General features: G+C 37.3%; 1 protein-coding gene and 1 pseudogene across 3 annotated transcripts in view; both read left to right on the plus strand.

The window, feature by feature from the left end:
- The first annotated feature begins 8 nt into the window (after nucleotides 1–8).
- On the plus strand, nucleotides 9–3534 carry LOC107702782 (FH1/FH2 domain-containing protein 3-like; annotated as a pseudogene).
- Nucleotides 3535–4543: 1009 nt separating this feature from the next.
- Nucleotides 4544–6888, plus strand: part of LOC107702784 (heterogeneous nuclear ribonucleoprotein C-like) — an 11190-nt gene continuing 8845 nt past the window's right edge. For all 3 annotated transcript variants that reach the window (XM_016505196.1, XM_016505195.1, XM_016505197.1), the window contains exon 1: nucleotides 4544–4681. The gene's annotated coding sequence lies outside the window, so the exon portion shown is untranslated. The remainder of the gene's footprint in view (nucleotides 4682–6888) is intronic.

Consider the following 6888-nt stretch of genomic DNA (forward strand, 5'->3'; position numbering starts at 1 on the left):
CGCTCTTCCATCTGAAGCTTGCCATGGAGCAGCTGGCAGCCAATCAGACGCTCCGCTGCATACTTGCGACTGTGCTGGCCGTCGGCAACTTTCTGAACGGCTGTAAGGTGAGGATGAGCGTATAAAGACGTGTGCAGTCATGTTGCATGATGGTGTGTGTTTTTCACAGGCGAGAGGGTTTGAGTTGAGTTACCTGGGCAAACTCTCTCAGGTGAGAGACACACAAGGCCGGCAGCCTCTGCTTCATCACGTTTGTGTGCTATTGCTCCAGCTTTACCCACAATCCTCTGATCTGTTCTCCGACATCACTGCTGTCACAAAAGCCAGCAAGGTACGAGGCTATGTTTGCATGTTTTGTGCAATACCCACAAGAAAAAAATACTATAGTAATTTATACATACTATAGTAAAGTACTTGAATTAATCTGTTGTGGTAATTCTGTAGTTGCTGTGATAATATAACAACTATAGGAATATAAACACATTACTTTAACCAAGGAAGAGAGTGAAGGTGCGTCATCCACTTTTTTTACAGTCTATGTTCACAACTGACTCGCTCACTCAACAGCCAACATTTTCCGATACTATATGGCTACTATATGAACCAGAATTCTTTACGATGTGTTTACCTCATGAACTTGGTTGAAAGAGCATCCAGAGTGAACAGAGCTAGAATCTAGACAAAACAGATACAAGCTCACTTTATTATTAGTATTATTTTTTTATTTAGTTTTGATTTCTTTATTGGAATTCTAAACTATGGAAATGGTATAATATTGCGTCAAGAGTTTTGAGTGGTAAAAATGCATAATCTTTTTTTCTGAGTTAATCCAGGCAGGTTTGGGTGATATCCAGTTCAGTTGTGTCCTGTTTGACCGTGTTTCCTTCTCTTGTCTTTATCCCTCTTTTCCTGTCTCTGATAAACATTCACACGCTGGCGGCTAGTGTGACTACACACAAGTGCAGCTGAATCTCTCGCAGCTTGAATCGCTTTGCAAAGCATGCTGGGATCAACTCTGACTACTTGAGAAGGATGGGAAGAAGAAGAAATGTGGAGGAAGAAAAGAGGAAGGTGGAGAAGAGGCAACGCTCCATCAGAGGCTTACCCAGTTTCTGAAAGACTGCGGGGAGAGATTGAAGGTGCTACGAGCCGTTCACCGCAGAGTCATCAACAGGTAAAACGAGTTGGTCAACACAAAATGCCAAAACAGGCCATAGCTAATTGTCATTGAAACATTTGCGTTGAACCACGTGCAAATAGTTTTTTTTTTTACCCTCATTTAGCCAAATCTTAGCAAAATTAAGTCTACAAAACTAATTTAAAGCATTTAAGTACACTTTAGATCAACACAATTTTAATGGTCATGAAACATTAAATCAAGTTTGTCAAAATTCTTGATTGGTATATTTATTTTGTGACCACAAAACCAGTCATAAGGGTCAGTTTTTCAAAATTGAGATTTATACATCTCGATACATTCATGAAAGCCGGAAAAATAAGCTTTCCATTGATGTATGGTTTGTTAGGATCGGACAATATTTGGCTGAGATACAACTATTTGAAAATCTGGAATCTGAGGGTGCAAAAAAATCTAAATATTGAGAAAATCATCTTTAAAGTTGTCTAAATGAAGCTCTTAGCAATGCATATTACTAATCAAAAATTACGTTTTTATATATTTACGGTAGGAAATTTACAAAATATCTTCATGGAACATGATCTTTACTTAATATCCTAATGATTTTTGGCATAAAAGAAAAATCTATAATTTTGACCCATACTATGTATTTTTGGCTATTGGACTTAAGACTGCTTTTGTGCTCCAGGGTCACAGTTATTTAATACTATTTCATCTTACCACACTTGCAGTTACCAATAAGTGTAATACTTAATATATAAAATGTCATGAAATATCCAAGACATCGCAGTGCTCAATTTGTTTTATTTTCCCTTGCATTTAGATTCCACTCGTTCCTGCTCTTCCTCGGTTATTCGCGTACCATGGTGAGAGAAACGAGTGCAGAGGTGTTTTGTAAGACTGTCAGTGACTTCGCTCTGGAGTACAGAGCCACTCGCAGTGCTATCCTTCAACAGAGGGAGAGAGAGAAGGAGAAGCACAGTCAAAACACACCTAAACTCAAAACCAGACTCCAACAAAGCCCATCAGATGTAAGTAACAGGCACTTTTCACAAATAGTGGCCTGAAACACTTTTTTGTAAACAGATATTTAGCCACCTCCTAGGTTAATTTATGTATACTTAAAAGTTATATATTAACATTATGTATATTTGATCACACTTTCTTTTAAAGGTACAATATGTAAGTTTTCGCCACTAGAGGGCGGATATTCAAAACAAACAAAGAAACAAAGGCGTAGCTTGATGATGCCGTGACTGAGTGTGGAATCATGGGAGTTGTGGTCTTCATCCCCACAGCCGATGCAATCCGACGGGACTTGGGCAGAAATCATGTTCATGGATGAGCTAATGTATTAAAGGGGTCATATGATGCGATTTCAAGTGTTCCTTTCTCTTTGGAGTGTTACAAGCTCTTGGTGCATAAAGAAGATCTGTAAAGTTGCAAAGACTAAAGTCTCAAATCCAAAGAGATATTCTTTATAACAGTTAAGAGTTAACCACGCCTACCTAAAACGGCTCGTTCTATCACGCCCCCACATGTCTACATCACTGTGTGGGAAGATTTGCATAATGCCACCCAAATGTGCACGCAAAGAAAGAAGGCATGGTTTCAGGAACAGCAGTCGTGTTGACGCAGCATGTCAGGGAGACGCTGTGTTTCAGTGCGAAAGCAAAAGCACTTTATTTGGCCTTCCAGAAGTAGATGCAATTAGGAATCATTGGTTAATACACAAGTCAGCAAAATATATAACACTGTTCTAGTGATTTTTGGATATTTTAATAAAAAAAATAAATAAATACATATTGCACCTTTAATGTCCAATTCTCACTATTAACACAATTAATCATGAGTTTCGCCTCAATAAACTCCCAATTTGCTGCTTATTAATAGTTAGTAAGGTAGTTGTTAAGTTTAGGCATTGGGTATTTAAATAATACTTTATTATATTAAATATTAAATGTTATACATTATATATTAAATGTACAAGTTCTCAACTGAAAAGTGTTTATATTTTGGCGAAAGAGAAAAGAGAATCAAATATACAATTTACAGCAAATTTTCACCAAATTTGTCCATTTTAATTAGGAAGCTACACATAATGATGGATTACTTTCTTTCACCGCAGGAGAATCAGGAGCAGGTGAAACTTGAAGAGGTTTTGAAGACTCCTGAATCGTCGTCATCGTCGTCTTTCCACTTTGACTTCACTCTTCCACGTCAACGCAGCAAGACGAGTGACAAGAAGGGTAGCCTCTTCTAAATGTTACTAAATTCTTTAGTTGCATTCAAATACAAATGGAAAATATTCACAGATATTAATGATTGATTTGTTGCAGGTTGTCACTCCCGAAAGCTGAAGTGGTGATCTCCAATCCTGATTTCCTCTAAAAGTGTAGCTCATTGACGTGTTAGCTGTTAACTTTGATTATGGAAGCAAAACTTGAAATAGCATCTTTTTTCTTTTTTTTTTTTGTCAATTTTGCATTGTTGGTAAGTTAGCAACTGTCACAAATAGTCGTAAATTTTAAGTTTTGAGTCAAAAGCAGTGATTTTGCATGCTGAACTGTTGCTGTTCATGAATTGTTTACTGAAAAACATTTTAGTTTCCGTTGTGACAACTTACCCCATATATCGTGAGAACATCACAATGCATGACTTGCTTACTTTATGTGTTTTACATTATACAACGGTACCGTTGTATAAAGTACAATAAACTGTTAGCAGTTTAGCATTCTTCTTGCCATAATTTCCTGTAGTGAGTCAGAATTTCAAATAAATGATGTTCATCAATAATATTGTGATTAGCAATTATCATTTAATGGCTTTGTTTTAAGTAGATGTTTTATTGTCCTCATTTGTAAGTCACTTTGGATAAAAGCGTCTGCTAAATGACTAAATAAATAAATAAATAAATGTTTAGTAACTTTCATAGTTTAGGTTTTTTTTGTTGTTTACAACAAGCATGGTGGTTTACAAAAAGAGTTCAATATCAAAACACCATAGCTAATTAAGTTATATTAAACTGTTATAAATTAATATTTCCTACAGTGTTTTTAAAATATTTCTACAACTTAGCAAAATTAGTTTACCTTTAATGGCAATTTACCACGTTTTAATGTAGTAAAATAACTATTTTTGCTATACAATGTTTTGTAAAGACCTTTACTTCGGATTTAACGACTTGATAACTGTATAAACCGGACGAACAGCTTTTATAAAGCGATTTGTACTCTGAGGGAGGATGCTGCTAACCAAATCTTAAATCCACCAATCAAACGAGGTCTTTAGTCAAAAACGAATGACGTACAAGACCAATCCACCAATCAATGCCATGCTGTTCTCCAGAGCGCTGAGATGTAGCCAATGAGATTCGAGGATATATAGAGCGGGGCGGGGCGGGGCTTGTTTCCAGTGCGCATTTGCGCGACGCCATTTCGTGCATTCGTCTGTTGGTCGGTGTCTACTGAACGAGCTGGTACGGACTGTATCCACTAAACAGTACAGCACCGAATTTTAATCATTTTTAGTCTTAAACTCCCGGTGAGTATTTTGATTCGAGAGATTTTTGTCACTTTTTTTTTTTTTATTCTTGACTGACTTTGGAGAATTTTTTGTGTTTTTTATTTTTAATGTATTTTTCTGGTCGTTTTCTGCTTGGCTTTGGTGGCGTACATTTTGTGACGGTAGAGCAGTGAAAACATATATGCTTTGAGAGGACCGCACGATTTTTATTTTATTTTTCAAAGTAGGAGTTATTTTTCACCCCATTTTTTGCAGGACTACTGCTAGAGCAGCTGGTTTGTTTGATTTTTGAAGGTAATTTGGAGGAAATGGCTCATATGGACCGGTGGTTGTGTTTTCAAGATGGGGTCGTTTTTCCCTCCATGTTCAGGATTCAGAATATAAACGCGTTTTAAGTCCATTTTTAACATGACTGTTTTCCCCAACACGAGTAGACTGTTTTTATTCGGCTGTAGACATTTGGACTGAGTTTGTCCTTTTTAATGCGATTATTCGGGCGGTATTTTTGCTCGTGTTTTTGAGGGGCGTTGAGTTTCAGTGTCGATTGATTTTTCAGGCGACGTTTTTGCAGGTTTTGAATTGTCTCGGCACTTTTAATGGACTGAGAAAACACGTTTTCTGTCTCATGCAGTAGTTTATATCAATGCATGGACCATTTAACACGTTTTACATTTGCACGTAGGTCTGTGCAGAATCATGTAAACGGTAATCTTTCCATTAAAAGTACATCAAGAATGCTGAATTGAGCTGGTTGCATTAATATTAAATACATGTTTGAAGAAGGCCCAGTGGGTCAAAGACACCATTACTGCCTTTGCTCAAGTGCCCCCATGCTGTATGTGTTCAAAATAATATCATATTTGTATGTAATCCAGAAGTACAGCCCATGCAACTCTTCTAGTTGTCTTGTAGAATGTCTCGAAGAAATGAAAATTGATATGCATGCCCCCTCCTCCCCAACACAGACTGATAATGTGTCTTGAACAGTTTTTTTTTTCAATGCAATTTCACATTAGAAAGTGGTTTAATTTAGCTTGGTCTTCTTTCTGTGCTTGATGTAGAAAATGCAAGTGTTTCTTATTTTGTCTTCAGTAAATGGGTATCTTGTATGTGAAAATGCACCAAATCATGTTCCTCTCACAGTTCCCTACTAGGCACACATCAGGATCATATTCCAGCTATAGTAAATTAAGCAATTACTTAATTTCATTAATATATGTGTAGATCATGGGTTCCCAAACATAAGAATCGTACTTGCACCTATATATTGGGTATGGATAACCAACCTATCCACCACCTTCACTTTAATGTTTAATCGTACTTTTCTTTTTTTTTTTTTTTACCAAAAAAAGCCCAAAACATAATTTGATTATAGAATGCAAGGGGGGAAATATATAAATGGTTGTGTACATATTGTAATTGACTTGTACACCACAAGCAAGTGTGTGAAGTAAGACTGGACCCATTTCCCATTTTAATCTACAAAGCAGCAAAAAGTAACATCACTAAAGCTGTAGTATGAACAGTGTTTAATGACATGGGCGTGATCCAGTGTTGTTGCATTGCAATGCCTTTTTGTGTGTGTGTGAATTTGATTTGTCGCAAAATATGCAGCCCACGCTTCGGGAAACCCTGGTCTAGACTGACCCCCACATGCTGATGTTAAAGGGATAGTTCACCCAAAAATGAAAATTCTGTCATTAATTACTCCCCTCCTCATGTCGTTCCAAACCCGTAAGACCTCCGTTCATCTTCGGAACACAAATTAAGATATTTTTTATGCATTCTGGCAGCTCTCTAACCCTCCCATAGACAGCAAGGGTCCTTACACGATTAACGTCCAGAAACGTAGCAAGGAGATCAGTAAAATAATCCGTGACATCAGGGGTTCACCTGTAATATTACAAAGCTGCAAGAATACTTTTTGTGCAAAAAATAAATAAAAATAACGACTTTATTCAACAATTCGTCTCCCCCGCGTCACCCTGGCGCCATTTTGGAGAATATCCGCTGAACGCAAACAGCGTATGTTGTTCTGTGTCAGCCGCACCACACGGATACGTTGTTTTCGTTCAAATCAAAGCACAAACAACATAGAAAACGTATCCGTTTGTGTGCGGCTGACACAGAATAGCATACGCTGTTTGAGTTCAGTGGATACTCTCCAAAATGGCGCCAGGGTGACGCGGAGGAGACGAATTGTTGAATAAAGTCATTATTTTTGT

This window comes from Sinocyclocheilus anshuiensis, unplaced genomic scaffold, assembly GCF_001515605.1.
Source record: "Sinocyclocheilus anshuiensis isolate Anshui unplaced genomic scaffold, SAMN03320099.WGS_v1.1 scaffold919, whole genome shotgun sequence".
Lineage (NCBI taxonomy): Eukaryota > Metazoa > Chordata > Actinopteri > Cypriniformes > Cyprinidae > Sinocyclocheilus > Sinocyclocheilus anshuiensis.